General features: G+C 42.5%; 1 protein-coding gene across 1 annotated transcript in view; it reads right to left on the bottom strand.

Moving 5' to 3' along the window:
• Positions 1 to 9,311, bottom strand: part of SNTG2 (syntrophin gamma 2) — a 321,822-nt gene that overhangs the window by 243,656 nt on the left and 68,855 nt on the right. The gene's annotated exons all lie outside the window — the stretch shown is intronic.

Here is a 9,311-nt window from a genome sequence, read left to right as displayed (position 1 = left end):
ATGCTGCACAGTTTGGGGCACTAAAGCCATTGGTATGCTAATGACAGCAGCCCAATAGAAAGGACTGCCTGCACATACAACGGAAACTGTGGATCCTCAAAGAGACCCAATGGCTCTAATATCTTCTCATTCCTCCCTGATAAAGTTACTGAGCTAGATAGCCCAGGATAGCCAGATCTCATCAGATCTTGGATGCTAAGCAGCATTGGCCCTGGGTAGTATTTACATGGGATACTACCAAGGAATACCAGGATCATGGCACAGAGACAGGCAATGGCAAACCACATATGGATGTCTTTTGCCTTGAAAACATTGTGTTATTGTTGTTGGTATTTAAACCTCATTCCTACAAGTACAAAACTAGCATAGGGGATTAGAACTAAGACAAAAATTTACTTTCTATTTAATAAAATAAATATATATGTTAGATTTGTTCTGGCATGGAGGTTCTTTGTTTTACACAATGAAGCATCTAAAATTGTGACATCTACCTGCAGTCCATTCTGCAGGCTCAGGACTTGACCACCTCCTTCTGCTGCATGTGCAGATTAGGATCAAAAAGATACATGGGACTTCCGGTAGATGGCGGCACGCTAGCAGACTCACTCCCCGGACCTCCCGGGGATGAAGCTGCGCTCCAGCCGAAGGAGGGTGTGTGCAGGCTCACTACTCCCCCAGGGACCCGGCTGAAGGGACCCTGGCCATAGAGCTTTTGAGAGGTTGCCTCTTCGACGGCGTAATGCCGGAGAATTGAGGCACCTCTCCGCTCTGGTGGTTCTTTGTGCTGAGAGGCCAAATGGACTAAGTGACGCTGACCGGGTCAAGCGCAGGAGATCGAGCATGAAATGGAATGTAAACGAGGTCTGTGGACCGATTATGAATGTGAGTCATTAAGCCTTGATTAAAAAGAAAAGAAGCTCCCCATCCCCACCCCACGGAACAGAAGATAAGGTGAGCGGGGGAGGGACGCCTCCCAAACACAGAGATTTTAGAGCAATTGAGGGGGGGAGCGGAAGCATAAAAGGTTAAAACTGATAAGGAGTACTTACCAAGGCGAGTGCGAGCGGTAAGGAACATATTCAGAGACTTTCAAAAAGTTTGTGAAAGTAAACAAAGAGAAAAATATGGCGGGGAAGAGGACGGAGAAAGAGAAGCATCTAAAAGCGAAAGTAACTGAGAGCCCAAAACCAGAAGGAGCCAACGAGCAGGCAAAGACTTTGGCAGACTCCATGCGCCACCTGCTGGACCAAATGAATAATCTTAAAGAGCAGATGACATCAATGACTCAGTGCATCACCACTCAACAAAACCAGATAAGCGAGACTCTGAAAATGATGAATCAAACAAATGAGAAGGTGAAAGAAGTGGACCCAAATGGTGAAGAAGAAAGTACAAAAACTGGAAAACAAGCAAGTTTCTACAGAAGAGCAAAGAAAAATAATCTGCCTGGGGAAATTGTTGTAAGATTCTCAAAGAGGCATGTAAGGGATGCAATCCTGAAAGCTGTATCTGGAGAACCCCTGAGAGCGGGGGAGAGTGTTATCAGAGTACTGAAGGATATTCCATTTGAAATAAGACAGCGGAGAAAGAAATATAAAGATCTTGTTCTTTTTCTTCAAACAAATTCAATTGGATATAAATGACTAATTCCAGAAGGTGTCACCTTTAAAATTAAGGATAAAAAAGAAAAGATTGACTCTGTTCTAAAAGCGAGAGAATTTTTAAGAGTCCAGCGGGGAGGGCCAGAGGAAGAAGAAAAAGAAGGGGACAGTAAGTCCAGTGGCGAGCTGGACTCGGGTTCTTCCGGAGAGGACTCTCTGTCTGAGAAAGGGGCAGCAGCTCCTAAAAGTCCTTATAAGTTGCGGAAGAGACTGGATAAGAAGAAGTGAAGGCTGAAGGACTCTGGATTGTGCCTTTGAAAAATTTTGAATTGAGATGCTTTGGGGTATTTCCTGATATCAGTTAAATTTAAGATGTGGGAAAAATTAACAGATTATGTGACTCAGTTTGTAATGAGATTAATATGATTAAGACCAGAAGTGTATTTAAGCTGATTAGAAGATCTCCTTTCTTGGGTTTTTAGTCAGTAGTGGGTATCTTTTCATTATCCCCTTAAATGTAGTCCCCCTCCTTATTTCTGTTATAGTTTGTAGTCTTAATAAAAATGCAATAAAAATTCCCCATTGGGGAGCAAAAAAAAAAAAGATACATATATGGAACTAGTTTCCCTCAATCACAACCAGGCACTGCTGTGCAGTCCTACCAGGCCTTGGTGGTTAAGATTGCAGTTAAGGTTGCCAATTTAGGTTGCCAGTTACCATTTAAAGTTGCCAATTTACCAGTCAAATGTTTATAAATAATATTTAAATATCAGAAGAATTGATTAATTGCAGTACTGAACAGAGAGAATTATCCTGATTGCAGGAAGACCAGAGCTTAGTCCCTCCCAGAAGACTTAGAGAAAGATATGCTGGATCAGACGGAACCCCCCCCTCCCTCTCCACTAAAAATAAAAAAAGTTTGGCTCCTGGATCTTTGACCTGAACCATTGTAGAGACAGCCAAAGTGTATTTGATTCATGCTTTCTCCTAAACCCTGTGACCTTATTCCTGTTCAGAGATGTCTGCAGTTACAACACACTGAAAACAAAATAAGGTTACATGGCTTAATCGGAAACAGAAAGAGAACCAGAGAGGTAAAAAAGCTGTTTTATCATCACAACACCTCTATTATAGGTAGTTAGGCTGAGAGAAAGTGACTGGCTGGCCAAAGATTATCCAGTGAGTTTCAGGACTCAGTTGAAATTTGGACCCAGGTTTAAACAAAGCACTGTATCTGGTTACTGCAAAAAGTTAACACTAAATACAGCTGCTAGAGGACCAAGCTGGTGTCTTGTGAGGGAGATGAGTTTGAACTGTGAAGTCTACATTTTAAATTTTATTTTAGCTGTGCACCTACTAAGTGGCTTATAGTCAGAGGTCATTTCGGGGGGGATCGCGGGGGATTGCAGTTCCCCCGGGTGAGGTACAGGGGCACATGACAAAGCCCCGCCCCCTGCTTCCGGCCGCCCCGCTTCCAGCCCTCATTCAGCCAGGAGGAGGCAGGAGAAGAGGGAGGGTAAGTTGCTTCCTCCCTGCCTCTCCCCACCCCTGCCTGCCTGGGGCCAGGGAGGGCCTTCGCGGGGCTTCCTTGCACTCCCGCTGGCCTTGCAGGTCCACCGCCGGGCCCATCATGGGGCTCGGCAGTGGAGCTGCAAGGCCAGCAGCGGCGGCCGGGACCGTCGGGGGCGGGGTGTGTGGCCTTATGACACATTCCCGGTGATGTCAGGGGGTGTGGCCTTATGACACACTTCCGGTGATGCCAGGGGGTGTGGCATATGCTAATGAGTTATGCTAATGAGTTCCCCTAGCTCTTTTTCTACAAAACGACCCCTACTTATAGTCCAATCGTAAACCGTTATGTCATTCTAAGCCTATTGACTTCAAAAAAACCTTAGAATTTATTTATTTATTTACTTCACCTTTCTCCCCTATGGGGACCCAAAGTAGTTTACATAGTTCTCTCCTCCATCTCATCCTCACAACAAATCTGTGAGGTAGGCCAGGCTGAGAGAGAATGACTGGCCCAAAGTCACCCAGCAAGCTTCCATGGCTGAGTGCCGATTTGAACCTGGGTCCCCTAGAACCCAGTTCCATGCTCTGACCACTGCACCAGTTCTCTAGAAGAATAACTCTGTTTAGAATTGATTCAAGTGGCATAGCCATGTTGGTCTGAAGCAGCAGAACAAAGTTTGAGTCCAGTGGCACCTTTGAGACCAACCATCCTGACAGCAACCCCCCACCCCCTATAAGTAAGGCTTGAGGAAAATTGTTTCAATGTATCTGAGGAAGCGTGCTTGCACATGAAAGCTGAATAAAATTTTGTTGGTCTTAAAGGTGCCACTGGATTCAAACTTTGTTCTGTTTAGGATTGTACTATCAGATAATAGCCTAAGCTTGCAATTGCATTTTTTTTAACATTTATCATCCATGGAGCAGAATGTGGGGTGCACATGCTTCTTGTCCATGGAGGACTTTAAAGCTTTTTATGTTCAGGGGGACTTCCAGAGTGTATGCTCCACAAATACAAATAATGATACAGTTTATGCCCTTGACAAATAAAACATCTATTATAAAATATACAGAATTTTAAAATATTTTTTCTAAACACGGTACTTAATACTTCATGTTCTGATTACTTGGTTTTGAACAGTACAAAAAAGGATTCATTCAAAGGAGAGACATGAAACCATCATGACTGGGAGAGGCCCCAATCAATGAACAATCAGGGTAGGTAGTATTTATATTTCAATGCTGTATTTTCATGTAACAACCATCTTGCAACCACTGGTAGAGCTGACAAAATACTTCTATGTACATGCACAATGACTTGCAAACCAAATATACACAACCTAGATTACATCTAAGAGTTTCAAATGTTTTAAATTAACATATGTATTCACAGATAAATATATTTTAAAATACAGCATTTAAAGCAGCCATAATTTATGGATTTACTCTGATCACTGAATCCCTCACTCAAGTTGGCACACATAGAAAATGTTTCCAGGACCGAAGTGAGTAAGTAATAAATCAGCATTAGCATTTTAATAGGTATGACCATCTTTCCCCCCAGATTAGATCTTTATCAGTTTTGGCATCCAGTTAAAAACTGCCCCATTAAATATCCCATCATATCCAATTTTATTTTATTTTCCCTTGCTGTGAACTTTAACATGCTTTGGTGAACTAAATTCATCATTCTGTTTCCGCAGAGGCCAATTCTGTCTTCTTCTTGCTGCTTGTCTGACGTGCTGTAGCAGATGCCGACACAGCAGAACCAAAAAAGAGTTAGAATAATACCACAGATCCAGGAGCTTAAACAGAAGTGGGAAAGGGAGCAAGGGGCATCATCACGTAAGTGTCAACACTATGCAACCATACAGGGAAATTAATCCCTGTAGCCAGGACAATAAACTCTTTATTTAATGTAAAACAAAAAAAAACCACCCCTGGGCTTTATCCACAGGAAAAGAGGCCTTCATTATGTTGCTACTAATATTTTCCTTCCTATACACTACTGCAGGCTGTGAAATCATCCCTGCTTCTCTTTATGGGGTTAGAACACTTTCCTGTTCAATTTATCCATATTAGTGTGCTATTAATATATTTCATAGTCAGTTTGTAAGCTGTCTCCCCACCACCACCCGCTGCCCCTTTCCCTCTAACTCATTTGCTGATGGGATGAAGAACATTCATTTTCCCTCACACACTGTTATATGTTATAATTGGAATGCCTAATGCACTATAGCATCGCTTTGGATACAGTGCTAAATATAACACAAGCTGGACCACAGGAGCTGTAATTATGATTTGTTGTCCCCAAGCATGTTTGGGATGTGGGCTGTCAGACTGTGTAACATCTTCCAACTCAGGCAAAACAAATTAAAACCAGAACAAAAAAGTACTGGGAAATTGTTGAGGGTAGAGGTTGAGGAAGGGGTGCTGTGGATTAAAAATTGTTCAGGGGAAGTTACAGTTGCATTTCAAAGGCCTTTTTAAGGATAGGCCCTGTAGGGACTGGGGATGTGCACAGCATCTCCTTTTTTATCATATGTGCCAAAGTTATAACAGATAAAAGATATCACCCCCATATTGTAGACTGTTACAATTCTAGCTTGCAAAGCAGGCACAGGACATGCATTTGCCTGTGTGCATTTATTTATATCCTGTCTTTCTCCCACAATGGGGACTCAAAGCAGTTTAAAACAACCCTTCCACTTTCCTCTGTTCTCTCACAACAACATGCCTGTGAGGTGGGTTAGGCTGAGTGAATGCAACTGGCCCAAGGTCACCCAGCTAGTTTTCATGGTAGAAGTGGGCATTCAAACCTGGGTCTCCCAGGACTATATTCTGACACTGTATCCATATGCACAGATGTGCAAGCCCTTTTTTTCTTAGTGGGTGCAACTCCGGAGAATGCAATACCTTGAGCAAACAGGAGCCACTGCTTTTTAAGAATCAAAGCCTACCTCAAGCCAGTGAGCCAGCAATGTGACTGGGGAAAATGCTTTGGAATGATAGTGCAATTGCCTTCAGTGGCCAGATCTGCATAATTCTGCTGACTAGAACACATCCAGAAGTGGCAAAATCCAGCAAGGGCAGACATCATTCAAAGCACTAATTGGATTGCTATTGCATAGAGCTCTGGGTTATTGTACAAAATACTGTATTTAAAGCAACTTAAATGTGGGCAAAATTTCTGCCACAAATCACAACTTGACTTTTTTTGCAATTCCAGAACAATTTTTTTTGAAGTTTTCAGGAAACCAGGTCACTTTCTCACATTTGTGAATATACTATTTTTTTCAAGAAGGAGAAAAAAACCCCAACAACAACACTGCCTCTGAAGCATCATCAGTGGTGGGAGATATGGATAATGATACAGTCAGTGTAAAAAAAAACCCCACCCAGATCAGTGTAAGAGGACTTATTGAAAAAGAGTCAGTGACAAAATTTTATAGCCAGTCAAAGCAGAAGGTAACATTGGGGGGTGGGTGGGTGTTACTCAATAGCAGCAACAGCCCTATTAAAGCATGGAAATTTCAGAGCATCGATACCAACAATTGTTGATATTATACTCTTGACTGAACACTGTCTCCTTTTTTAATGGAAATGTTTTTTTAAATCTTCACTGGAAAGAAAATAGCATTTAATTTATTTATTTATTTCACAAAGGCACATAGGGTAGCTTACGGACTGAACTGCACACATCCTTTGCTCCTTTTGGGTACCTTTGCTCAGCTCTAGGAAGGAGGCTTTGATTTGTGGTGTGGTACCATGCCTGGCCCCTGACCTGAATGGCCCAGGCTAACCTAATCTCATCAGATTACAGAAGGTAAACAGGGTCAGCTTGCGTTAGTACTTGGATGGGAGACCACCAAAACAATCCAAAATTGCTATGCAGAGGCCAGTAATGGCAAACCACCTCTGTTTGTCTCTTGTTTAAAAAACCCACAGGGTTGCCAGAATTCAGCTGCAAGTGGAAGGCACTTACCACCACCACCACCACCACCACCACCACCACCACCACCACCACTATGCCTGGGCTTGTACTCATTTCACCACCACCACCACCCTATCCTAAGACCCATTCTCCAAATGAATATCCTATAAAACAAGCTGCTTCAGGCTGACTTCCTGTTCAGTTCCACAATTCAGAGAACAGGGATGTGAAGATCAAGGTTTGTAATGGAGGATGCAACTGGCAAACAGTGACAGGTTTGGCTGGGTTCAATGAGAGCCTTGTGCTTTTCATTGGAGAGACCAGAGGAAGTTGTGGAGGCAAGCTTCAAAATTACCTATCAAACTTTATTTCATACTTCCTCCAAGAATCTCAGAATAATTCTTCACTTTTTCCTCTCTCAAGAACCTGTGAGGTAGCTAGGGTCAAAAGTTTGACCCAAAGTTACCCTGTGAGTTTCATGGTTGACTGAGGATTTGAACCTGGGTCTCCCAGTCCTAGTCTGTCATTCTAGCTACATTCCCTAATGCTGTAGTCTTCAAGTCATGGGTCAGGACTCTCAGACACTTCACAGATTCCCACATGCTAGGTCATGTTCTTACAGAATGGTAATTTCCCCCAGTTTCCAGAAGGCCCTAGTGCTAGGGGAAATGCACAGAGCAAAAGGTGAACTTACTCATCAGGGGAGGAACTCTTTTTGCACAACTACATTCAGAGGCTTTCGTTCCTATTCTTTCTGTCACATGATTGGTGTGTGAAGTGATTTCCTGCCATGTGCTGGCTATTTAATGGGCCCCATACTGGCACCTGGAATTAAAATTAGGCCCCTGGTCTAGGAAGGCTGAAGACTACTGCCCTAATTACCTTTTGCAGTTCTGCGGGGCCTGCAAGATGGAGCTCTTCTGCCAGGCTTTCAACTATGAGCTGTCCCTCCACTATTACCATCAATGAGCCTGGCCCTCGGTTTTTAACATCTGCTCATTTCCATCAAGTGACACGGGACGACAGAGAGCTGGAACTTTGCAGTTGTCTAGATACCTGAATGCACCATTGTAAGTAATGAATTATACAATCAACTAGCACTTTAGGATTTTATATGATTTTATATTTTTATTAAATACTGTACTGCTGTATATTGTTTTATTGGCAATTGGTGCCACTGTTGTAAGCCACCCTGAGTGCAGAGAAGGTGGGGTAGAAATTGCATTAATAATTTTTTAAAAAATAAAATAAAATAATTAGCTATTAGAAAAAGAAAGGACCATTGTGGAAGAGAGGAAAAGAAGGAGGAGGAGGAGTGGGGGGAGGAGATTGGATTTATACCCTGCCTTTTACTATGTGAAGGAGTCTCAGAGTAGTTTACAATCTCCTTCTCCTCCTCTCCCCACAACAAACACCCTGTGAGGTAGGTGGGGCTGAAAGAGCTCTCTTGAGAGCTGCCCTTGAGAGAACAGCTCTGAAAGAACTTATTACTGACCCAAGGTCACACCAGCAGCTGCATGTGGAGGAGTGGGGAATCAAACCCAGTTCTCCCATATTAGAGTCCGCACACTTAACCACTATACCACTACACCAAGCCAATAGGAGAGGTGGGAAGAAGTCTCAGAAATGTAGCTAAAGCTACAACTGGCCATGAAGGTAATGCAAAATGTTTGTATTTCACTGTCAGAAGACTTGGAATGTTGCCCTTACCTAAAGCACAATGTTCATCACATGAAATTGCCTTATGACGAGTCAGACCATTTTTCTATCAAAGTCAGTATTGTCTACTCTGACTAGCAGCAGCTGTCCAGGAACTTACAAAGAATAGTTGCTGGGATGTCAGTTGTGGTTTTGGAAAAGGAAGTGACATCACAACAAATTTTCAGATCTCTATGGTATCATTTCTGGACTACATTAAACTCTAGATTGCCAATTTCACAATGAACTACTGGAATACAAAAGTCATTTAGTCATAATAGAAATATCTACTGTTATCTCCAAAATTTTGCTTGAAGTCAGCCCTTCCGCATTATGTATCCCTTCCATTTCTATGCTTTTCAATTCCTTTACCCTAGTCTCTAACAATGATTTTCCAGAACGCTTCCAATGGTATCTTCCCTCCGCCTTCTTTAAACGAATATGCTGTATTGAGAAGGGATACCTCCTTTCTGATATTATTAACAACTGTGGCATTGAAGCGGCCCTCAAATGCATATTTTTCCAAAAATTTGAGCTTCATGCAAGTTAATATATATTTTATGTAGGGA

Source organism: Gekko japonicus, unplaced genomic scaffold, assembly GCF_001447785.1.
Source record: "Gekko japonicus isolate JY-2015 unplaced genomic scaffold, Gekko_japonicus_V1.1 scaffold465, whole genome shotgun sequence".
NCBI classification, from domain to species: Eukaryota; Metazoa; Chordata; class Lepidosauria; order Squamata; family Gekkonidae; genus Gekko; species Gekko japonicus.
Note: the sequence above shows the minus strand (reverse complement) of the source record. Positions and strands in the feature narration are given on the sequence as shown.